Source organism: Narcine bancroftii, chromosome 4 (genome assembly GCF_036971445.1).
Source record: "Narcine bancroftii isolate sNarBan1 chromosome 4, sNarBan1.hap1, whole genome shotgun sequence".
Taxonomy (NCBI): Eukaryota; Metazoa; Chordata; class Chondrichthyes; order Torpediniformes; family Narcinidae; genus Narcine; species Narcine bancroftii.
In genome coordinates, this window is record NC_091472.1 from 305,384,023 (window position 1) to 305,411,323 (window position 27,301).

At 41.8% G+C, this 27,301-nt stretch overlaps 1 long non-coding RNA gene across 1 annotated transcript in view; it reads right to left on the reverse strand.

Annotated features, from left to right (window-relative positions):
* Positions 1-14,639: 14,639 nt before the first annotated feature.
* LOC138762208 (uncharacterized) overlaps positions 14,640-27,301 on the reverse strand; it is a 170,733-nt gene continuing 158,071 nt past the window's right edge. Inside the window, exons 5-6 of the long non-coding RNA XR_011356824.1 lie at positions 20,243-20,369; positions 14,640-17,723 (exon numbers count right to left, since the gene is read on the reverse strand). This is a non-coding gene — a long non-coding RNA (uncharacterized lncRNA). The remainder of the gene's footprint in view (positions 17,724-20,242; positions 20,370-27,301) is intronic.

Below are 27,301 nucleotides of genomic sequence, written 5' to 3' on the forward strand. Positions count from 1 at the left end.
TTGTGGCTTTGTACCATTCACAAATTTGCTGACGATACCGTGGTAGTGAGGCTGTATAAAAAACGGCCAATCATTCAGCATACAGGAGGGAGATTGAAAATTTGGCTGAATAACTTCTCACTTAATGTCACCAAGACCAAGGAGCTGATTAGGAAAGGAAAACCAGAGGTGTATGATCCAGTGATTATTGGGGGATCAGAGGTGGAGAGGTTGAGTCGCTATCTCAGAGGACTTTCTCTGGTCCCGTCGTATCAATGCCATCATGAAGAAAGCTGCCATCAGGAAAGAGGTAGAGGGTCCACAAGACTCGCACCGTCAGGAACAGCTGCTTCCCCTCCATCATCAGACTCCTCAACAACAAACTCAATCAGAGATTAATTTAAGGATTCATACTTTGCACATTATTTACTATTGAATTTTTTTTATGTATTTGCACAGTCAGTTTGTTCACATTTCTTTCTTTCTTTACATCTCTCTCTTTGATACATATTTCTTCTCGAGCACAATTTATAGTTACCGATAAAGTAAAGAATCTGCCTGGCTCACAGGAAAAATAATCTGAATTGTAAGCGATGTCCCCAAACAATAAATTTGAAATTTGAAATGATTCACAGAGTCATATAGTATAGAACAGGCCTTTTGGCCTGACTACTTCATGCTGACCAATTTGACATTCTGGGCTAATCGTAGTTGCCTGTATTTGGTCCATATCCCTCTAAGACCCTCGGATCCATAAATCTGTCCAAATGTGTTTTGAATGTTGTTATTGTGCCAGCCTCTACAGTTTCCTCTGGCATCTCATTCCAGATATGGACTATCCTCTGAGTGAAAATAAAATGCCCCTCAGATCTATACGAAAAAGTTTCCCCACTGATCTTAAAAGTATGTGGTCTCCAGTTCTAGAATCAATTACCCTGGAAGAAAGACAGTGACCATTCACTTTATCCATGTCCCCTCATGATTTTGTAAACTTCTATAAGGTTGCTGGCCACTCTCTTTTGCCACCATGCTGTCATTAGCCATTCAAGGTTGATACCTGTTTTCTTTATTTCTGAAAGGCCCTAAATTCAAAATCAAACAAAATTACAAAGCAACTACAAAGAAGACATAGGCCACTTGGACCGACTAACCTGTGGCTCTTTATCCTCCATGTGAACATTGGATATAATCTGTTGTCCTTCCTCATCGTCTTCCACACCACTTTCCTTTTTACCCTCACGATTTGTGAATATAAACTATCCCTTAGATTGCATCACGTGCCTCAGTGCCTGCTCTGGCCACCATGTCAATCTTTCTCCAGTCACGCTCCACACTAGTCTTGACTCTTCTCCATTTCCAGTTTCAACTTATTCTTCAGTCCAAGTTCATTGAGGCTGAAAAAAAAACATACTATCCATTTTACACTCTAACCTTGCTAAAAAATTGTTCTCTTTCCTTTCCATTTCATTCCCAGTGGCCTTGTCTGAGTTCAACAAAACAGTTTGATGGAGGAACTCTGCAGGTTGACTATCATCACTGGGAGAAAAAGAATGGTCAAAGTTTTGGGTCAGGACCATTCATCCTGATGAAGGATTCTGACCTGAAACATCAAGAATTAATTTCCTTCCAATGATGCTACTCAACCTGCTGACTTTCTCCATCAGATTGCTTTGGCTCCTGATTCCAACATCTCCAATCTTTCACATCGGATCTTCTTCGTATTGCAGCCTCCAAGATCTCCATTGTCTGCCTTGTGGCTTCCTGACATAATTTTGGCAATCAGAGTTCTGCCACTGGCCCTTGCCCAAGCCACCCAAACCAAACCCACAAAAGCTTCCTTTAAGATAGTGATCATGGAGCACTATCCCTCTGCTCTGGAGTCTTCGCCATATTTAACCGTATGCTTGAACAATGCTATTTTTAAGTCATTCATTGTCTCAAATTTGGCAACACTGCTGATTCAATGTAAATGATTCTTTGATGTAGCCTGTTATGCACAATGTAAAACCCATTTGATGCTATAAAACAGTGGTTTTCAAACTGCCCCCCTAATCTAACATTCCATTTTAAGTAATCCCTATGTCATCGGTGCTCTGTGATTAGTAAGGGATTGCTTAAGGTGGTACAAGAGTGGGAAGGGAAGGGTGAGAATCGTTGCTCTAGATCCAATTGTTTCTGAAATATTTTGCTTGAGAAAAATTGTCATTGGTCCATTTCCTTTGAAGTTATGAAACCGTGCACATAATGAGTCAATGAGGTACGATTAAAACAGTGGTTTTCAAACTGCTACAAAAGGACTTTGGCACAAGTGCCACAACCAAATGAATAAAAAAAAACCCAAATCAGCATATAATATTTGCAGCTCCCTGATGTCTGGATTGGGTTAGAAATGAAAAGAATGGCTCTTAATTCTCTTCTACCCTTGTGTTTTGCTTTACACAAATCAACGTCAATCTAGACAAACCAAGACATTAGAGTTTTTATGATGCATGGTGGAAATGTGCTTTTTGCTTAGAAATCTCAAGAACAAAGTGACTGATAGTCCAAAGAAGTTTGCTTGTTAGGACGCGTCTCTTATCCAAGTTCAGAGAAGTTAATCAAAGGCAGGGAGAGCTAAAGCTTGAGGATCTCCATGAGTAGATTTGCATCCAGGAGTGAATACAGTTAATATAACCATACAAGTAAGCAACATGAATATTAATAACTCCCTTCTGCTTGTCAGATATGCCATATCCCATTAGGTTTCAGAATTATTTCTGTTTCAGGTTTCACTAAATGATGCCAAGTAATCGTAATATCATGGCTTATTGTATTCTTGCCAAACCTCGACAGAAGGTTGATTGGGTTCTAATTTTCCATTACTGTGCTTACCTTACAGGAGCACCAGGTCAACTTGTCTCCAAAGGGCAGAGTCAATAGGCAACCAACAAGCGTGGATTTGAATCAGTCCAGGGAACTGAGTTACTGAGAGCCTTCCGCCATGACAAATCCAGGCAAAATTCTCAGAGCAGTGTGTATAGCTTGATTGCTCGCCAATATTGTCCACATATTGGACAGTCACCATCAGTACAGATCTCCACCTGTTGAACAAAGTGAGATTCAGGACAGCCTTCTGGAGCTGAATTCTGCTGGATGTCGGATATGCTCATCTGTATTCTTGTGTCATGACTCCTCTCCTCAAGCCCTTTTAAAGAAGGTGCTTTAATGTGTGGCCTAAGACCAACATTCTGTCCATCTGGATCATTGCCTCAAGCACTGAACCCTTCCCATGCCATCATCCAGGCGCATATCGATTGCTGCACTGCAAATCTTAAATGCAAACTCACTTCACTCTGAATCATTGTATTAATTTACTTGCTCACAGCTACCTTCAAGCTATTAAATTACACGATATGTTATTTCTGAACTCTTTGCAATGAATTGCATAAGTTTCAACATTACATCATCTATAGCCTGGTTATTTCATCTAGTTTTTAAACAGAAGATTGAACAGGTTCTGTCCCAGCCTTGAGAAGTTACTGTGCCAAAAACGCTTATGCAGCCATTAATTTCAAGCTGTGTAACTACATGTGGGCTGTTACCCCTTCAGTATGAGCTCTCGCTAAATTAGTTACTAATGCTCAATAACATTTAAAGAACAACCAACAACTGTAACTTCATCAACGGTAAAGAGAATGATGTTGGAATACCAGTTAAGTTGATTTTTTTCTATTGACTGAATAAAGGGGCTTCAGCATAGTTTAATGTTTCCTGTTAAATTAGAATCTATTCTTCAAACCTTTAGATTTGTTGAAAAATTGATATCTCCCACATGCAGCCAATTTTATTCAATGATCATTTAACTGTTAACTTCCTGCTTATATCCAGCAAATAGGTAATGATATCTGGTAGCTTTCCGTTAAAAAATTAACAAAGGATGGGCCATAAACACATTCACCACCAGAGATGGCCTTGTCTTACACGGGGCTTCAATGATGCATCTGCAATTCTTTCGACTGTCAAACTTAGCAACATACATGTCAATCGCGATCATAAATGAGGCAATAGCATGTTTTTTTCATATCTCAATCTTCCAAATGTGAGCGGGGTGTGACGAAAATCATTTTGGGAAGAATGCTGGAGACCATAGCCATGCTCTGTTTCAAAAGGTACCATGGGATAATTGGATATATCTTACTGGAAAGAAGCCCCCCCCCCCCCCGATAATGCAGAAAGCCCTCATCGAAGTGATCAAATGCTATCAACTGAGTCACAACTGATAATAACAAACCTCTAGAGCCCAATGTTCTGGTCCTGAGCTTGCTGGGAAATAGTCTGGGAAGGATATCAAAGCAATACATACGAGCAGGCAAATAGGACTGGTCTAGAACACCAACTTGGTCATCATCTATGAGATGGGCTGAAGGGCTTACTTGGTTCTGTATGCCTGTAATACTCTAAGCCTTCCATCTCTCTGCCTCTGTCCACCTAAGATCTACCACATTTTTATATGTTTTTTTTCTGGTTCCGATGAAAGATATTCAACCTTACATTTGGATGTTTTGTAACAAACTGAATATTTCCAGCTTTTACTACTCTTAGCATGGGAATGACCTGCTGATGTATGATTCTGGAAGCATGAGATTTACATATGATAAAGCTCAGAACATTACAGCACAGTACTGGCCTTCGACTTGTAATGTATGTAAACTGACCCCACAATAATCTAATTCTTCCCTATTTCACGTCCATAACCCCCTACTCTTCTTACTTCCATGTATAAGAGTTTTTTAAATGATCCATTGTGCTCACCTCACCCACTATCCCCAGCAATGAGTAAAAACCTACCTCTGACATCTCCCCTAAAGATTCTCCCCCTCACCTTGAGCAAATATCCACTGTTTGTCATTGATATTTCAGACCATAAGGCATAAGAGGAGAAATAGAAGTTATACCCTCTTGACGAAATGGAGGGATTTCAGGTCTTATTCTCTGCTGTAAGCTTTTTCCTTTCATTTATTCCATAGAAGGAAAAGCAGTGTGACTGAGAAATTGTGACCATGGCTCCCTTGTGCAGATTTCAGTATAATTTTCTTATCTCAAGAGATAACATTTTTAGAGCCGGATATAAATACAAAACTGTGAGTTAGCTTTATCTGAAATCAAGTTTGCTCTAGATTGTATGGCTTATTCTTGTTGATTAAAGATATCTTGTTCAGAACTCTGTTTAATAATTAAAAACAACTCTTGTTATAACTCAAGTATGTTCCTCATAATCTATTTATGCTATCGAAAGGAATGTTCTCATTTTGTTCAACTTTATTTGCGTTCACATGCCAACTTCCACTTAGAAGTTATGAAATATTTATGGAACATAACATACTTTGAAATGTTACTGAGCCATGCCCAACTCTTCCAGTGACAACTTCTTCATGTGTTCTCACTCTTTAAAACTCTGCCATTGGTCTACTTTCTTGAGGTCCCTTCTGCAGTTGAGCTTTGTCACTAGACTTTGCCTCTCATGTTGTAGAATCTTCAGCTTTGGCCTTGATCCTGGTAGGAGCATGTTGTGTGTGTGAAACCGGTTTGATGGATCCCAAGGGTAATGAGTCTGAATGCTGATTGAACTGTAGTGTTTTATTTACATGTTGCAACAGGGGTAAAAGACATACACACACCTGCTGGATTAAACAATACATTCACAACCACTCGTGGGGGTAGAGGCTTTACAATCAAGTTACCACATATGATAACTGCTACCTCTTGATGTCCCTGGTAGGCGCAGCTCTTAACTAACTAAACTAGAGACACTAGGCACATAATACTACAGAGACCCTTTGTCTCTGCACACCTTACCAACAAACCTCCATCATTGCCCACGGTTCCCAACTTGGAGTGGTGTTCGGGTTCATCTTGGAAGAGAAAGAGGAAGATGGCTCACCTGTGGTGGGTTTTATAGTGTCATCAGCTGGAGAGTCCAGCGCAGGTATCGATGAGCCAATTAAAGGGACCAATGACCAGGTGTGCACTGACCTGTGGACAAGGCTTGACCTTGCTTGGCAGGTGAGATAACTTCCAATCAGATGGAGAGACTACATGCCCCTCCTCAATCCACATTCCCAACAGATTCCAGATGGAGGAGTTACATGACCCACCATAATGCACATTACAGAGCTAGACCAGGTCTTCGAACTTCTTGGAGCAGTGTTTAACACAGACATTGACTATCAGCCATTCACTCCCTGGGGAAAATGGGAATTTATCATATACACCTGTCCAAGCACTTTCACATTCATCAGAACCACCATCTACACCATCTACATTGTTCACAAGGGTGGGAATAAACCTTTCACATTGCACAGACCTGCAAAAGGAAAGTTTCCTTGAGCAATCAAGCAACAATTGAACACTCACTGGTCAGCTTGAAGCTTAGAACATAGAACACACATTGCAGCATAGTACGGGCCTTTTGGGCGTCGATGTTGTGCCAACCTATATATTCCTACCAAAAAAAAAAGAAAATAGTACTAAGCTTTCCTACCTCATAATCCTCTGTTTTTCTTTCATCCATGTGCTTGCCTAAGTCTCTTAAATGGCTCCACCACCATCCCTACAAGGCATTCTGGGCACCTACAACTTACCCCTGAACCATCCTCCCTTCACTTTGCAGAGATGTCCCCTGGTGTTTGCTATTCTTGCTCTGGGAAAGAGGCTCTGACTGTCCACCTTATCCATGCCTCTCAGAATCATGTAGTCCTCTACTAAGTCTCCTCTTATCCAAAGAGAAAAGTCCCAGCTCTGCTAACCGTGCCTTATGAGACTAATTTTCCAATCCAGGCAACATCCTGGTAAATCTTCTCTGCACCTTCTCCATAGCTTCCATGTCCTTCCTATAATGAAATGATCAGACCTCGAACCAGAGATTTGTAGAGTTGCAACATGACCCCTCGACTCTCTAATTATTTATTCATTTGTCCATACCTGCAGTCAGTTACAAAATTAAAACTACAAGTACGAAAGTAAATCCAGCATTTGCTCCATGATGGTTGTACCCCAACTCCTCAATCCCGACCCACCCAAAAAAGACCTCAAAGGGAAGAAAAGATAGATTTTTGAAAGGAAAGTAAGCAACAGGATAAAAAAAAAGAGAAAAGAAGGAAAAAGAGAAAGCAAGAGGTATTACTGAAAAGTGCTGCATGCTCCACAGATCATAAATTCATATTCAATTAATTTTCTTTGGAAAGGATCAATGCAGGTTTCGAGGATTAGGATGAACGTAATTAAAGATTTAACTAAAGATTTGTAAATAGGGACGTCAAACTTGTAAAAATATGTCATACTTATTTAACCATATAATCATTTACAGCACAGAAACAGGCCAGTTTGGCCCTACTAGTCCGTGCTGAACATTATCTCCCACCTAGTCCCACTGGTCCACATTTGGCCCATAACCCTCCACACCTCTCCCGTCCATATATCTATCAAAACTTTCCTTAAATATTAACATCGATCTTGCTTCTACCACCACTGCTGGAAATTCATTCCATACCTCCCTTAAACTTTTCCTCTTTTTCTCTCAATCCACACCCTCTTGTTTGAATCTCCCCACTCTCAGTGGAAAAAGCCTATCCACATTGACTCTATCTGTCCCTTTTATAATTTTGAATACCTCTTAAGTTATAGTTAATTTTCTCGAGGGGAAATTTAACTATGTATTTCTGCATTCCAACGAGCCATACCTGGATGTGAATCAGACTTCCTTGCAGCTGCTATACATTTTCTAGCTACTGCAACACAATTTTAACAAATTGTGTTTGATGTTTGGGTAGTTTCAGTTTAGGTCCTTATTCCTGTAATATTGCCCAGTAAAAATAATTCTAGGTTTTGTGGAAATTTGATTCCTGTAATCTGCTCTAGGAAATTTACTAGATCAACCCAAAAAGGCCTTACTTTAGAACATAACCACATCTAAAATATTGGTCTGATAGGTCTGAATTTAATTTGTTTAATTTCTGTGGTGTGAGATATAATTGATGAAAAAAATTATATTGTTCTCACCTATATCTTACATTTATCATGTTTGTCATACCATCAGTCATAGTTCAGTCCAGGTTTGCTCGTTTAAGTCTGATTCCCATCTCTACCTGGTAAGTCTGATTCCCATCTCTACCTGGACTTATGAGCCCCCTGTTTGGGAGTTCCTGTAAGAGATCCATTGCTGAAGTGAATTTTTTTGTTCTTCCTTTTCGAATCAAAGTCTCTACAGTTTGGTAAAAGCATTGTTGATCCCAATTTATCCCCTAAATACTCTCTTATTTGAAAATAACAGAAGGTTGTGTTGCTAGAAATTCCATACTTATTTTTTAATTGAACTTGACTCTTGAACTCAATCCCCCTATTAATGAAGCCCAACATCCCATAGGCCTTCTTAACTATCCTATCAATCTGCATGGCAACCTTGAGAGATGTATGGATTTGGACCCCAAGGTACTTCTGTTCATCCACACTGTTAAGTATCTGACCGTTAACCCTGTACTCAGCTTTCTGGTTTGACCTGCCAAAATGCATCACCTCACACTTAACCACATTGAAATCACATTGAAATCCACCCAGCTCTGCATCCTGTCTATATCCTTTGATAACTTATGACCTTCAGCTCCATCCACAACTCCTCCATCCTTTGTCAGGAGATAATGGAACCCTTACTTACTGACCCATCCTTCCGTTTCTTCATCTAGGTCATTTATAAAAATCACAAAGAGCAGGGGTCCCAGAACAGATCCCTGCAGAACTTGACTAGTCACCGACCTCCAGGCAGAATACTTTGCATCCACTACTACTCCCTGCTTTCTACATGCAAGTCAATTTTTAATCCACGCACTGTTCTGTAGATCCAATGCCACATGACTTTCTGAATGAGTCTCTCATTGTCAAATGCCTTATTAAAAGGCAATCCTTCCTGAAGGTCAGGTGGTTATACATCCACATTCATGATGCAGAGCTGCAGGTCACATGCCAATTGAATGTTGAAGGAGTGGAAAGCCTATACATGGAACTTTGCGAGTTCCAGAAAGAACCTTCAGTGCCATTCTAGGAATGATGTCCAGTTTCATGGAAGTCACCAGCTCTGTAGGGATCCAAGACCCTTTGTCTTTGTAACCATTGCTGTGGTCAGGGTCCCATTATCTCCTGCATATGTACGCCAAAAGGATTCATACCCAGACTATTAAAGTTTAAGACTCAGCTGCAAGAGATTTTTAATGCCTGTAGAATGGGTTGCAGAGGTGTCCAAAGGCTAGTTCCTTTTGATTGAAATGATGCATTGCCCAATTAGCAAGGAAGCATGTGTCTTGGATCTCCTGTTGCACACTATGGGCAAGCAGCATACATCACCCCTCTGCTTGGATGTCATTGAAAGTCTTACTCCTGCTACTAATGGATGCAGAGAACCAGTAAATGAGACACTTATTATTGTTGGTTCTTAATTCCAACATGAATGAAGAAGGATAAAAGTGCTTTCAATGCCTTTCGGATTTGTGCAAATTTGCAGAAGCCATCTGAACCAATATAACCACTGAATTCTTGGGTCAATGGACAGTCAAGTAGAGATCAAGGAGACTTAGAGAATTCGAGTCGCTGCGTGTAACTCTCATGTTCATTACACCAGGGTCTGAGCAAAATAATAGAGAAGAATCAAAGCATTGGAACTGCTTGGCACAAGGCCCACAATGTTATAAATGGTCATTCTGACATATAGATTGTCACACAATTAAATTAAAATTAGACATATAGCAAAGCCTGTGGCACCTTATTACACCCGAACCCTGGAATGTTTTGAATGGTGGGAGGAAATCGGAGTGCTCGGAGAAAACTTACGGAAACATGGGGAGAACATACAAACTCCTTACAGACTGCGGACGATTTGAACCCTGGTCCCAATCGCTAGCGCTGTAACACCATTGTGCTAACCACTAATGCTAACCATGTTTTCTAGTATATTCTAATATTGGATGTGTTACTGAATACAATTGACTACACTATAAAGATAAAATTTCATTATTGTTGAAAATTAAAATTGAAAGGGTTTAAGTAGATACAAATTTTTGTTCAGTGAACGTAAATTTGAGCAAACTTTTCTGTAGTGAATTATCACTTGTCCACAGTGAAATTAATATCGCAGATCACACTCCTGAATAATATTCATAACTGCTCAAAACTTCCATAAATAAATTGCTTTCCCTCTTACATTCGACGAATTCAGTTCATTTTATCGGCTGGCACTTTCTTGCATCAGTGCACTCCAAGAAGATGCACAAAGGAACTATGAAATGATTTGTCCTCCTGACAGGTGAAGTCATTTCTTCCCAGTAAAAGAACTGGGTTTACATTTGCCACAAACCCTTCAGTCCCTTGAGGTAAAGTTTAATCCACTCTGAGCTTCTATCAGTCTGAATAGCTGAGACAATTTTATCAATAATTGAGCTACTCAGTGAGTCAGTCAAATTGAACTTCTATTCACACAAATACACACTTACAGCAACACACCCGCAAGTTTTCACACACACACACACACACATACACACACCTGCAATCACACACACACACACACACACACCTGCAATCACACACACACACACACACACACACACCTGCAATCACACACACACACACACACACACACACACACACACACACACACACACACACACACCTGCAATCACACACACAGAAGTTCACACTCACACACACATGGAAGTTTACACTCACACACCTATATACACACCTACTCACACAAATACACTCTTACAGGAACACACCCACAAATTTCACACACACACACACACACACCCCTGCAATCACACACACAGAAGTTCACACATACACACACACACGGAAGTTTACACTCACACACCTATACACACACTCACATACTCACACACACACAGACGGAAGTTTACACTCACACACCTACACACACACACACACACACACACACACACACACACCCCTGCAATCACACACATAGAAGTTCACATTCACACACACACGCACAGTGGATGTACAAACACCCACACACACTTTCACACTGAACACTCTCACACACCACCCACCTACACACACACCTTCACACCCACACATACACCTTCACACTGCACACACCACACACACCCCATCTGCACACTGATCTACTCACAAACATATACAACCCCATACTGCACATCTTCATACTGCACACACACCCACACACCTCCACTACCCCTTCACACTGCACACCCACCCATCTACACATCCACACACACCTTCACACTGCACACCCACCCACCTACACACCCACACATACATGCACACCCACATCTTCACACTTACTCACTTATACACACACACACACACACACACACACACACCCCTGCAATCACACACACAGATGGAAGTTTACACTCACACACCTATACACACACACACACACCCCTGCAAACACACACATAGAAGTTCACATTCACACACACACGCACAGTGGATGTACAAACACCCACACACACCTTCACACTGAACACTCTCACACACCACCCACCTACACACACACCTTCACACCCACACACACCTTCACACTGCACACACCACACACACCCCCAGCTGCACACTGATCTACTCACAAACACAACACTCACACACATACACACACCCCACCCACCTTCACACTGCACACACACCCACCTACACACCCACACACACATGCACACACACATCTTCACACTTACACACTTACACACACACACACCACACACACACACACATACACACCCCTGCAATCACACACACAGAAGATCACACTCACACACTCACACACACACACAGACGGAAGTTTACACTCACACACCTATACACACACACACACACACACACACACACACACACATACACACACACACCCCTGCAATCACACACATAGAAGTTCACATTCACACACACATGCACAGTGGATGTATAAACACCCACACACACCTTCACACTGAACACTCTCACACACCACCCACCTACACACACACCTTCACACCCACACACACCTTCACACTGCACACACCACACACACCCCCAGCTGCACACTGATCTACTCACAAACACAACACTCACACACATACACACACCCCACCCACCTTCACACTGCACACACACCCACCTACACACCCACACACACATGTTCACACTTACACACTAACACACACACACCACACACACACACACACACACACCACACGCACACACACACACACACACACACACACACACACACACACACACACACACGCACACACACACAGAGTGAAAGATCTGGAATATGTTTGGAGGTCAGGAATACCATTCCACTTGGGAAAGAACTTGTAAGTAGCAGTGGTTCCTATTCACCTGTTGCCTTTGACTTTCTTGTTTGTATTGGAGATACTGTTGCATTTGGAATAGCCTGGGCAAGTGCCCAGCAGTGCAGTGGCTGTGCCATTGAAGGATGTCTTGCATGGTTTATGATGTGCCAGTCCTGCAGGCTGCTTGTTCTGGATGGTGTTGAACCACTTGAGAGATATTCTCAGCCATGCAAGTGGAGACCATTCCATCATGGTCCTGATACGACTTGAAGATGGTGGAAAGGCTTTTGGGGAGTGAGGAAGTGCACCATTCGCTATATCATACCCAGTTGTGGACCTGTTTTGTGACCATCGAATTTAGCTGGCAGGTTCTGTTCAAATTCTGATCATGGTGGTCCCAAGGATGTTGAAGGTGAAGGAACCAGCTTTTTGATTCAGCACTTATAATCTAGGATGGCTATTCCAAAGGAGGATATGGTCAGGGATAACCACAGTGTGTTTGCAATTGTTTTTGCAAATTTAAACATTATTGCAAAAACAACAAATGCAAACACCCTGTGTGTGTCTATATGTGTTTGAATGGTAATAAATGGTTACCTCTGACCATATCCTCCTTTGGAATGGCCCAGGCCCAAAACATTGGTTATTTATCTTTATCTTTGGTACATAAAGAATGCTGGATGACTTCCTGAGTTTTTCTCCCAATTTTGTGTAAACTTTTGTAATACCAATATGTGTAGTTAAACTCTTTCTTGTTGACGCTGCATTTTAGAGCTGCAAATGTTATGTGTCACTTCTTGGCCTACATCAGAATGTTGTTGCCAGGATTCGGGCATCTTATGCTGCTTGTATTCCCAGGATCATTTATTCCTGATGGAGCAAACACTAGAAGTGGAGGATCAGCTCCAACCACAGGCATTTTTCACCTGCGACTATCAGGAAACCTGATAAATAGGCAGCCAGTTCTATTAGTAGAAAAGGATGACCAGGTCAATTGCAACAGCAATATTTAGTAGGTGTGTTCACATATCCAGGGAATTGCTAAACACTTTATACTTAGCTTACCAAACCATGCTGTGATGAATTGCTGAGCCAGAAGGGATATCCTCTGCAGACCTGGCCAATGGCCCTGAGGGAGTAGAGGAGACAGTAGAGGAGAAGTCAGATAGCTGCTCTGGATCCTTAGAGAACATACAATGGGAATCCCCAGATAGAATGTCACACTTCAATGTGATCTGCTGCAACTTGTACAACATTGGTCTGTGTAGAGGGCTACATCTCGAGAAGGCAGAGCAGTGGTGTAAGCTATCAACAATCAAGAAGGCTAAGAGGAAGGAAGGGAAGCAACATAGGAAGGAGGGTCACATCCGTGCCTTGCAGCAAGAGATGCATGAGACCAGCTTAGAGTTCAGGCATTCAGCTGAGCTTCCCATGCCCCGCCCTCCTCCTGCCTCCCAGTCTCTAACACCATCTTCCCCACTCTTCAGCAGAACTTCCCACGCCCTGCCCTTGTTTTCCACTCCAGTCCCCAACCATCTTCCCCTCGCCATTCAGATGAGCATCCCACGCCCTGCTCTCCTTCTTCCCCCAGGCAGCATCGTTCCCTTTCCATTCACTTTGCAGTGAAGAATATTCAAATGTCAGTTTCAGATTCAGAAAAGATCTATCAATTAACATCTCTGGAAACTAAAGTCAATGAGATGAATAAAACAAGGGCCCTTCCAATTTCAACCATCCTATGAAATCATCACGCATCAATATGTAACCCCACAGCTTCTATTAAGCCCACGTATGGTAACGACAAGGTAGTTGGTGTCACACATGGTATGTTCCTTCCTTTATTTCCAGAGGTGCATGCTAATGTTTTAGGTGCCAGAGCTCACCAAAAACAGTGACAAGGAGGTGCCAGAGCTGCCTCATGAGGTGCCGGGAGTGGTGATCCAGTGAGCTCTGGCACCTGCTTATATCTCATCCAAATGATGCACCAAAATGCTCTCTTAAATGGATCTTCAACAGTGGATGTGCTGAGAGCCCGCTGTCCTTCACATGGTAGATGGGCTCAAGATGCATGCTGCCTGTGAAGTCCAGGCCACAGGGCGTAGCAGCTCAGTCGGTACTTAGGTGTGGCCCACTCCCTTCATGCTCTGCCACTCCCTTGGTTTTTTGTTTTTCTTAAAACTTTATTCATTCAAAAAACAAATAATATATGACATATACAGCAATTAAACATGAACATTTATTTTTATATATATAAAAAAAAATCCCCCCTGGAAAAAAAAAGATTCCCCCCCCCCCCCCCCTCATTCCCTTGGTATTGGAACTCTTTGCTTTCACTAATCAACATGACACCAGATTACACCATGTTTCTTTTAATCTGACCCAGTAAGAGGTATGACTGCAGCATCCTGGAAGGCAGCCACCTCAGCTAGATTGCAGAGTGCTAACATATCACAGAAGATGGATACAAATTCTTGGACACCTCAGTCAGAATAAGGAAAATTCTTTGTTTCACCTTCAAAGCTGCACCCTCCAGTGGCTGTGCCGTGCCCAGCTGGTAACTGGGAGAGGATCATTTTACCAGTGGCCACCGCTGTTCATTGGTCAAGATACACCTACAGCTATTTTTCTAAAATTCACGTAAATGCCAATAAAAAAATAGTCAGATGTCTAATCTACCTTGACAGGTCATCTCACTGAAGCGGGGAGAAAAAAAGAACTTGGACACAGTGATAATGGACTTCAAAATGAGGGGTGGAATCGTGGGGAGCAAATGCATTGCTCCTTCTCAGAAAGATTTTGTGTCTCCAAAAAGAAGTTAGAAACAAACCAAAAGTTTCCGGACCCAAAGCATGATTTTTTAAAAAAGGAACTTGAGAATGATTAAGAAATTGATAAGGAAAACAAGGAGGTGGTATGGGAAGAAAACAATAAAAATGTTTAAAAGCACAATGAAGTATTGAAAAGGTGTAAAGAAAGGTAAAAGTGTAAATCTGAGATTGATCCTCGCAAAGGAGAGTTAATAAAGAATACACAGAGTCATTCTGACAGTGCGTGGAACATTTCTGTTTGAAAGAGGCTTCAATTGTACGAGGCGCACAAGAAGATTGCAGTAACCTGCCTAAATGAGCACTGTCCAGTGGCACTCACATCCACAGTGATGGTGTTTTGAGAGGCTGGTGTTGAAGCATATCAGCTCCACATGGATCCGTTCCAATGTACCTACTGCAGCAACATGTCATCTCATTGGCTCTACATAAAATCCTGGAACACCTGGACAGCAAAGATGCATACATCAGGATACTCTTTATTGACAACAGTTTGGCATTACCCCCTCAAAACTAATTAGTAAATTCCAAGACCTGGGCCTCAATTCCCCACTGTGCAATTGGATCCTGGATTTCCTCTGTGGATCAGTGTGGGTTGGCAAGAGCATCTCTTCCACAATCTCCATCAGCACAAGAGCATCACAGGATTGCATTCATAACCGCCTGCTCTATTCGTTTTACACCTGTAACTGTGTGGCTTGTGTGACAGGACAGGATCCTATCACCAATGTATATATTTGTATCTATTTCCATATAGTAGTAGTGATTGGCTGAGAGCTGTAGCCACGCCTACTGGCAGGTCATAAAGGGCTGCTCTTAATCAGACCCCGGTCATTCTGGACTGGTCGACCTCGATGTACTATGCTCCAGTCTTTTGTTAATAAAAGCCTTGGTCTGAGTCAACAAGTCTTTTGAGTCATTCAACGCGGTACAGCTTGGTATGACAATAACACCATATATAAATTTGCTGGCCATACCAACACAGTTGGTTTTATTAAAAGGGACAATGAGTCGGAATACAGGAGGGAGACTGAAAGCCTGGCTGAATGGTGTACTGTACCATCAAAACTCTCACACTCAATGTCATCAAGACCAAGGAGGTGATTGTAGACTTTAGGAAAGGAAAACCAGAGATTTCAGATTTCAGAGGTGTGATTATTGAGAAATCGGAGGTGGAGAGTGTGAACAAATTTAAATTCCTGGAAGTCTCTATCTCAGAGGACCCATCATACAAATGCCATTGTAAAGAAACCACGCCAGGGCCTCAACCTCTTTTGAAGTTTGTGGAGCTTTCTCATGTCATCGGAAACCTTGGCAAATTTCTACAGATGTGCAGTCTGGCTGCATCCTGGCTTAGTATCAGGACACCAATACCTCTGAGTAGAAATCCCTACAAAAGATAGTGGACACAAGTCAGTACATCATAGGCAAAACTCTCTCCAGCCTCGAGAACATCTACATCTCCCCCTCAACCATCAGAGCTCCGAACAACAGACACATTCAGAGAATTGTTTAAGGATCTTTACTTGGCTCATTATTTATTACTAAATATTTATTCTCCATATTTGTACTGTCAGTTTGTTTACATTTCCTTCTTTTGTTTTTTTTAAACATTTTTCTTCTTGAGTACAGTTTGCAGTTACTGGTAATTAGAAATTCTGTCTGGCCAGCAGAGAAATGAATCTCAGAGTTGTATGTGATGCTAGGAATGTTCCCTGACAATAAATTTGAACTTTGAGATTCGCTGGGATATATAACCAGTATTTCATTTCAAGATTTATGACTGAGAGAAATCTTAAGGAAGAGATAACCCTATATTAATTAAGCACAAAATGAGAAATATTAAGTTGAACTAAAAGAAATGTGGGTATTATAGAATAATGATGGGATATACCCAAAAATCCAGTCAGAAATGGGACAATAAATATAAAAGTTATATACATTGTGGAATTGTGGTGGATGACTGGCGAGTGGCCAATATAACACCCATTATCAAAAAGGAAACAGTCTCACTCTGCTCTCAGGCTCGAGCAGCAACACCAGATGGTACACCTGCAGGGCCATACTAATTGACTAACCAGGGTGGTGAGGGTGAAGGGGATGGGAGAAGATAAAGGGGACAGGGGAGAGTGAAGGGGATGAGGGAGGGTGAAGGGTTTAAGGGAGAGTGAAGGGAATAGGAGGGAGTGAATGGGTTAGGGAAGAGTGAAGGGGATGGGGAGAGTGAAGGGGATGGGGGAGGGTGAAGTGGATGCAGGAGGGTGTGGAGTACAACCCAAGGGAAGTAAGTGGAAATTCTGGCAAGAGTTTATCAGAACATAAAATATTGGCAGTGAGACTGACTCAAATTTCCCCAAATCTCTTCCACTTGTCACTCCATACTTGCAACATAACATTTAAATTATTTATAGTTTTATCCTCCTCCAGCTACTTAAATCAATGTTTTAATGTGTGTCTGTGCTAGCGCAAAGCAAAAGAGAAGCCATTCTGACTCCATGAGTCACAATTGAAGTTCATCTGCTTTACAGAGCTGGCCCCTTGGACTTGATCCTTAATCTTCACTGAGGAATGTGCAGGATATCTGCCATTTGGAAGAGAACAGAAAGTCAACTCACAGAATAGGGAAGAAAATGATGCAAATACAATGTTTATGGTTTCTTAAAATATTAAAAATAAAATTCTAAACAATGTTAAAAGGATATGTTTGAGAAGCTGCAGAATATAATTTACAATTAATGAAGACAAATGTAGATCATGCAATCCAAAAAGGGAAAATTCGTAAAGGGGAACAAGGAAATGACAGAAGAATTAAACAAATACTTTGTAAAACAAAACAAATGCAGATGTAGCAAGCATTTAAGAAGGCAAATGTTATGTTGGCCTTCGCTGCAAAAGATTTTGAGTGCAGAAGTGAGGATGCCTTGAAAGATGATACCTAATGCATTATGTGAAGTTTTGGTCTCCTTACAGAAGAAAGGATAAACTTGAAAGGAAATACAACAGAGGTTCACCATACTAATCCCAGTGATGACAGGACTGTGAACTGAGGGGAGATTGAACAGGCTTGACCTGTATTCACCAAAGTTGAGAAAAGTAGGAGGGAGTGCTACTGAAACACACAGGCTCATGACGAGGCTTGGCAGGCAAAGTGTGGGAAGGAGGCTATCCCTGGCTTAGGAGGTATAATGGTATGGATTGTATGTGGCCGGTAAAGGCTCGGGCTGGCCCGCCCCCCGATGACACTCTCCCCTGGACTCCTCCCCTGGGACCCCGGCCATAAAAGTTGAGCCACCTCTCCCTTCCCTGTACTTCCCTAGCTTGGATCTGGGCCAGCTCAAGTCATATGTACAATAAAGCCTATCGTTCCCCTCAGTTTTTGTCCTTGTGATTACTGGGGCAACTGGTCATGCCCAACAGGAAGCTAGAACCAAAGGTCAGTCTCAGGATGAGGAGACATTTTTTTAAATTCAGATGAACCCTGTGAAATTCTCTATCCTGGAGACAATGGAGGCCAAGTCTCTGAATATAATTAAGGAGATCAATTGATATCTAAACATACATACATATGGGGATATGGAGAAAGAACAGGAAGAAGATATGGAGATAAAGGATGAACTATGGTCATGTTGAACTCTGGTCATGCAGGCTCAAAGGACCACATAACTGACTCCTGCTTCTCTTTACCTCTCTACACACAATGCTATTTCGCTAAGTTGTTAGATGAAATCAGTCTGAGGTTTTAACTGAAGCTGTGCTGCAGAACAACCCAGCTGAGCCATATGGCCTTTGAGTGAAAGCGAGTGAAGGAATCAGGTCAATGAAAGTTAGATATCTTGAATTATAGAGTAAGGAAAGCTACGGAAATAGATCCATGATGATAATGATTGAATCAGTCCTTCAGCCAACATTAATTGGGCTTTAGATTTGAGTGACATTTTAATGAGAAACACTGGTTAATCCCTGGTCATTCAGACACTGATTTGAGATGTGGTTTCTCCACTTTGCAATTGAATTATCTCAAAGAATTGTTCACAATTATCTTACTTTCTTCAATGTAAAATTTCAATTAACACTAAAAATTAACATTGCACCACAGGGCTGCACGGTTCACCCCTTGGTCTACTTGCTTCACACCTTTGACTGTGTCTTGGTATGACAACAACACCATTTACAAATTTGCTGATGATTCTACAGTAGTGGATGCATAAAGAGGGACAATAAGTTGGCCTTCAGGAGGGAGACTGAAAACTTGGCTGAATGGTGTACGGACAACAACTCTCACTCAATGTCACCAAAACCAAGGAACTGATTGTAGACTTTATGAAGGGAAAAGCAGAGATGTTCAATCCAGTAAAATTATTGGGAGATCAGGGGTGGAGAGGGTGAGCAAATTTAAATTCCTGGAGTCACTATCTCTAAGGATCGTTCCTGGACTCAACACATTGATGCACAATCAATTAAGCAAAGACTGAAGTTATTGGAACTGAAGGCTTTTATTAGCAAGAGATGGACAGCATCCCTTGTGTTGCTGGTTCACACTGACCCGGGCTCAAACTGGGGGAAGGCTTGTGGCATGACAGCCTTTATGGGGATAAAGGGGAGGAGTCATGAGCTGGCCAGAGAGAGCAGGGACAAACATGAAAGGTCATGTCATTAACATGGTTTCACTACAGTGATCATGAAGAAAAGATGTCAGCTTGTAGAGGTTTGTTATGACAGTGAAAATCTTGGCAAACTTCTATAGATTTGTAGTGGAAAGTGTGCTGACTGGCTGCATTGCGGCTTGGTATAGGGGGGACCAATACTTCTGAGTGCAAAGCCCTTAGAAAGGTAGTGGACACAGCCCAGTATATCAAAGGCAAAATTCTCGCCCCCCCCCCCCCTTTGAAAGAATTTACAGGGAACACTGCCATTGGAGAACAGCAGCAATCATCAAGGATCCACACCACCCAGGACTTGCTCTGTTCTCACTACTGCCATCAGGAAAGAAGTACAGGTACCCCAAGACTCATACCACCAGGTTCAGGAACAGTTACTCCCCTTTCGTCATCAAACTCCAAAACAACAAACTCAATCAGTGACTCATTTAAGGATACTTACTTTGCACATTATTTATGACTGAATATTTTTTTTCTCTGTATTGCACAGTCACTTTCTTTCTTTTGTATATGTCTCTTTTCCTGGGTAGAGTTTCTTGCACTACTGATAAGTATAAATTCTGCCTGACCTGCAAGAAAAAGAATCTGATGATTGTATGTGGTCGTGTATGTATTCTTGTCAATAAATCTGAACTTTGATGTTTTATAAATGAATAATCCTCATGTCTTGAAACATTTATGCTTCAGTTTCTGAATTCCAATATCATTGATTTTTTTTTACAGTTCTGCAGAAGGATATTTGTGATGCACCACAAACTTTGTTGGTAACTGAACACCAATAAGGATCTTGAACCCAATGCCTGAAACTATTTAACTCATGCCCAATGTGTGTAGATTGTGCAAAAGTAGGTGAAGAGGTTTCAAACAGAGAAGGAGGTGCGAGGTTGGATATTGGAAATAAGCAAATTCCCTTGCATACTGCAAGGTGTGACTTATTCAGGGAGAGCTGAACTGAAGATACTTCTCAGGAAGATGAATACTTAAAATCGCAGCCTCCAGTCACAAACTAATCTCATCTAACGTGCATCTTTGATGTGGTAATAATCTAATAACATTAGAGGGCATGATTTTCTTCCTTTTTCTTTAACAACAGACTACAATCATAAAATCTGCAACAATGGTATTTTGAGATCTATATTCACATCACTGAAGTTGCAAAACATTTTAAATTGTTAAGGGGAAAAAAATCAATCATTTGTGAATCTCCACACAGCACATTCACACAATAACTATAATCTTTCTTTGGCTTGGCTTTGCGGACGAAGATTTATGGAGGGCTAATGTCCACGTCAACTGTAGGCTCGTTTGTGGCTGACAAGTCCGATGCGGGACAGGCAGACACGGTTGCAGCGGTTGCAAGGGAAAATTGGTGGGTTGGGGCTGGGTGTTGGGTTTTTCCTCCTTTGTCTTTTGTCAGTGAGGTGGGCTCTGCGGTCTTCTTCAAAGGAGGTTGCTGCCCGCCGAACTGTGAGGCGCCAAGATGCACGGTTTGAGGCGAGATCAGCCCACTGGCGGTGGTCAATGTGGCCGGCACCAAGAGATTTCTTTAGGCAGTCCTTGTACCTCTTCTTTGGTGCACCTCTGACACGGTGGCCAGTGGAGAGCTCGCCATATAACACGATCTTGGGAAGGCGATGGTCCTCCATTCTGGAGACGTGACCTACCCAGTGCAGTTGGATCTTCAGCAGCGTGGATTCGATGCTGTAGGTCTCTGCCATCTTGAGTACTTCAATGTTAGGGATGAAGTCGCTCCAATGAATGTTGAGGATGGAGCGGAGACAACGCTGGTGGAAGCGTTCTAGGAGCCGTAGGTGATGCCGGTAGAGGACCCATGATTCGGAGCTGAACGCTAATCTTTGTGAGGTTTTTCAGTTGGTTGTTTTTTCAGACTCTTTTGTGTAGTCTTCCAAAGGCGCTATTTGCCTTGGCGAGTCTGTTGTCTATCTCGTTGTCGATCCTTGCATCCGATGAAATGGTGCAGCCGAGATAGGTAAACTGGTTGACTGTTTTGAGTTTTGTGTGCCCGATGGAGATGTGGGGGGGGCTGGTAGTCATGGTGGGGAGCTGGCTGATGGAGGTCCTCAGTTTTCTTCAGGCTGACTTCCAGGCCAAACATTTTGGCAGTTTCCGCGAAACAGGACGTCAAGCGCTGGAGAGCTGGCTCTGAATGGGCAACTAAAGCGGCATCGTCTGCAAAGAGTAGTTCACGGACAAGTTGCTCTTGTGTCTTGGTGTGAGCTTGCAGGCGCCTCAGATTGAAGTGACTGCCATCCATGCGGTACCGGATGTAAACAGCATCTTCATTGTTGAGGTCTTTCATGGCTTGTTTCAGCATCATGCTGAAGAAGATTGAAAAGAGGGTTGGTGCGAGAACGCAGCCTTGCTTCACGCCATTGTTAATGGAGAAGGGTTCAGAGAGCTCATTGCTGTATCTGACCCAACCTTGTTGGTTTTCATGCAGTTGGATAACCATGTTGAGGAACTTGGGGGGGCATCCGAGGCGCTCTAGTATTTGCCAAAGCCCTTTCCTGCTCACGGTGTCGAAGGCTTTGGTGAGGTCAACAAAGGTGATGTAGAGTCCTTTGTAGCAGTATTAAGTGTATATTTTTTAATAACTAATTCATCTCTGAAAATCTACATGTAAAATAGATTTAGTTGCAGACAAATAACTGAAGTTTTTGTGAGGCCTAAGAATGATGGTCCTCTCTGTCACTTTCAAATGTTATCACCAAAACATGCTCCTAAAATGTTAACCCTTACCCCTTCTGCCTATAAGAAGATTAATGCATAAATTGTCTTTCCTTTAACTCTCTGTTAGAATCCCTTCCATCTTCCACACCATAACTACACTTTGTACATAGAAACATAGAAAACTTACAGCACAATACAGGCCCTTCGACCCACAAAGTTGTGCTGAACCTGCCCCTACCTTAGAAATTACTAGGCTTTCCCATAGTCCTCTATTTTTCTAAGCTCCATGTACCTTTCCAAAAGTCTTTTAAAAGACCCCAACTTATCCGCCTCCACTACTGTTGCTAACAGTCTATTCCACGCACCCACCACTCTCTGCATAAAAAAAAACTACCCCTGTACCTACTCCCCAGCACCTTAAACCTGTGTCCTCTTGTGGCAACCATTTGACCCTGCTCTCTCTGGCCAGCTCATGACTCCTCCCCTTTATCCCCCATAAAGGCCGTCATGCCACAAGCCTTCCCCCAGTTCGAGCCCGGGTCAGTGTGAGCTAGCAACACAAGGGACGCTGTCCCTCTCTTGCTAATAAAAGCCTTCAGTTCCAATAACTTCAGTCTTTGCTTAATTGATTGTGCATCAATGACTTTCATGTGTTGAGTCCAGGAAAAAGCCTCTGACTATCCACATGATCAATGCCTCTCATCATCTTAAACACTTCTATCAGGTCACTTTTCATCTTCCGCTGGTCCAAGGAGAAAGGCCAAGTTCACTCAACCTCTTCTCATTAAGGTCCTAAAAAAACATTCTCCGTGACTACATCTACAGAACTTGATCTTTCTCTGTTTCCACCAAAGCATTTGACACAACAAAGCCATCCTCCTCCACCTTCCTTCATCCTGAGAGCACTTGCATGCTTTCATTCTTGCAGTGTCATAACGTATCTAAGTGCAATACCAGCAATAATTAAGCCCTAGCTTCATCTGCTAATTAACCTGATTTGTTTAACCTGCCACTTACGTTGCACTGCCCTCTAGTCTGTTTTGTATGTTTAAATTTCCTGACACTAGCTGTACACAACCACCACTTTCCTGACCTCATGACGGTGACCATGCCACCAGACTGCAATGGCCACTAAAATTATCTATGGCTGAATTTCCTTTAGTAGAACAATGGGAAGACTCAAACTATTGTACTTGACCCTTGTGGTGAAACCATTTGTATATGTAAATACCTTTGACCTTATCTGTTTATCCTGCTCTCACTGGCCAGCTCATGACTCCTCCCCTTTATTCCCCATAACCCTCCTCCCATTTCGAGCCTGGGTCAGTGTGAGCCAACAACTCAAGAGATGCTGTCCATCTCTAGCTAATAAAAGCCTTCAGTTACAGTAGTCTTCTGGTTAATTGATCATGCCTCAAACCTTTTTTACTGATTTCACTTCCCTCTAAAATTCAGTGCTGGCTTTAGACATGACTATGGTGGGGGAGTCTTGGACCAGAGCCTCATAAAACCAAAACGTCCCTTTAGATTGGAGATGAGAAGGAATTTCTTTACCCAGAGGGTGGCAAATCTAAGGTTCATTGCTATAATGGCTGAGGAGTCCAAGTCATTGGGTATGTTTAAGACAAAGGTAGAAAGGATCTTGATTAGGAGAAGGATCAAGGGTCACATGGAGAGGACAGGACAATGGGATTAAAAAGGACAGTAAATGGTGGGGCAGACTCGATGCATCAAATGGCCTTATTCTGTTCCTACGCCCTATGATCTATGGTCTTAACATTAGTTGCACAATTACATGTCCTGCTTAAAAGGGAGATGCTTTAAATATAGATTTTGGCTCCACATATTATCTGACTCAACCATATTTGGTTTACCACTCTAAGATGAGTTATCCAGTAATTGGCTATATCCAGATACAATACTTGAATCTTCTTTCTGGAAAACTGCCTACAGTAAATAAACTTGGTCACACACATCCATTTGTGCACTAAATCTCACTTTTCCCATAACTTCAATCCTTGCCAACTTTCAATAACTAATCTACTGCAGCGATTTCAAATTTCTCACTGTAAAACTGACCTCTAAATCAGTGGTTCTCAGTGGTTTCTCTCTGTAAAACTGACCTCTAAATCAATGGTTCTCAGTGGTTTCTCACTGTAAAACTGACCTCTAAATCAGTGGCTCTCAGTTCTATTGGTAAGTTCATTTGTACACTCAGTGAGACATTTTCCCCTTTTACTTAGAGTAATATTGAACTTTATCCTTTTAGAGCAGTGGTTCTCAACTTTTTCCTTTCCACTTTAAGTAATCCCTATGCCATCAGTGCTCTGTGATTAGTAAGGGATTGCTTAGGATGGTATGTGAGTGGGAAGAGAACATTGAGAACCTCTGTTCCAGACCCAATTGTTACTGAAATATTTTGCTTGAGAAAATTTTTCATTGGCCCATTTCCTTTGGAGTTATGAAACCATGCACATAACGAGTCAATTAGGCACGATTAAAACAGTGTTTTTCAAACTTTTCCTTTCCACCCACATACCACCTTAAACAATCCCTTACTAATCACAGAGCACCGATGGCATAGGGAATACTTAAGGTGGTACCCCTCTATAAATCTTCGTCCGCCAAGCCAAAGAAAGAAGAAGAAAAGAAAGATGTGAGTGGAATGAAAAAAGTTGAGAACCACTGCTCTAAATGAATAAAGTTCAATATTACTCTAAGTAAAAGGGAAAAATGTCTCACTGAGTGTACAAATGAACTTACCAATAGAACAGACTGAGTATTTCAGTAGTTTATTTGTAGCACTTTAGATTCAGGCTGTAAAATTTCAAATACACGTTTTGGATTTAGTGAACAAAAAAAATTATGTTGGCCATTGTTATAGTGTAAAATCTCAGTGTTAGATTTTGTTTGGAAATGTCATCATGAGAAAATACATCAAAGAGACGATGCATTATTAGCTCTTCCTAAAGGGACTTTACAATGAATTCCTCTTTAACTGAAGTTTTGTTCTTAATCTCTCTTTAGTTGAAATATGACCTGCTGATTGTATGACAAGCATTAACACACAGCTCAGTCTCTATTTTATAAAGTTATGTGACTGCTCTGTGCAGAGAAAGAAAGTTCAGGCCTGCATTCCTTTTCAGTGGAGTCATGTTTCACCAAAGGAAAGGTAAACAGCATGAGACAGTAGAGTCTCAAATGACTGCATACCACTGGATAGAAATACTTACGAAATTATAGGCAATAATGTGTAAGAGAACCAGATGGTTTGTCTTGTGGTGCCTGAAATAAAGAGAAATAAGGATGCCCTGAGGTGTGTACAATGAAGGCAATTATAAAAATAGATGTGCCTATAGCCTGGAGGATGCACTGATATACTGCTGAGGAAACAAGCTGGTGACTAGAGCATGCTGTCTGACCTTCACTCTTAGACACATCTAAAAGCTCTTAATTCAGCTCCAAAATATCTCACATTGGAGTAATTCCGTAATAAAATTCCTGTATGGAAATTCCATAAATTACCATAAAAGGCAGTAAACTAGTTCAAAAAGAACATTGGAGCAGAAGGAAGGAAACATGTCCATGACAATAAATTCCATTTCTGATTCTGAACATTAAAAATGGCTCAAGCAATGGGGCAATGACGGCAGGAAGGGTGTTTCAGGGTGGTTGGAAGAAATTGTGGAAAGTGTCATTTTAACATTTAACATTATGAAAGGAATAGATAGACTAGACATAAACAGACTCTTTCCCTTGAGGGCAGGGGAGGTTGGAACAAGAGGCCATGAGTTAAGGGTAAAGGGGCAACAGTTTCGGAGAAATATTAGAGGTGGCTTTTTCACTCAGCAAGTGGTGGCAGAATGGAATGAACTTCCGAATGAGATAGTTGCGTCAGGATCCCTTCTGTCATTTAAGAGGAGGTTGGATGTGTACATGGAGTTGAGGGGGTCGGAGGGTCAGTGGCGGTGAGCGGGAGGTTTGAGCTAGTGGAGTTGTTCTAGTGAACCGGTGCGGTCTCGAAAGGCCGACATGGCCTATTTCTGCTCCGTAAATGGTTATATGGTTAACCCTGCTACTCTGCTGTTACACATTGCTCAGCAACATGGAATGTTGGAACAGGAGTGAGATATTTCACTCTTTGAACTTGCTTCTGCCACCCAATGGGATCACAACTCTTCTGCACGTGTCTTAACATGTTGGGTGAATGTGATACTTAATTCTAGCAAATGCAACCTAGATTCTGTAACTTTATCTCATTATTCTCTGAAAGTCTTGGTGAGAATCTCTCTCATCAAGGGCTCAGGCCTAAAATGTCAGTAATATATCTTTACCTCTGACATGAGACTGACTGAGTTTCTCCAGCAAATCTGGGTTTTACCTATAATGACAGAATCTTTCTTTGCTCCATTTACACATTTCAGTGCTTCAGAAATCAAGCACTGTTTAAAATCATGCACTCTTAGCTTCTGAACTTTGGTTCAATTTGAACCAAAGTTCAGGAGTGGAATATAACATGACTGTAAATCAGGGAGAATTAAATTCTACACTTGGACATTCTACGCTGCACACCTTCCAAGGTGTGGTGTCCAGAACGCCTCCTAGTACGGTCAAATTAGGCTTTGTATAGCTGCACTATATTAGTTCATTTGATGTGGATCTCACACTGGTGAATCTGGAGTCACACACAGAGCAGAATAAAGGGTAGCAGATCTCCTTCTCTGATAGACATGAGTGAACCAGATGTTGCTTTTACACCAATTAGTTTCATTGCCACCATTAACAATCCCAGCTTTTCATTGCAAACTTA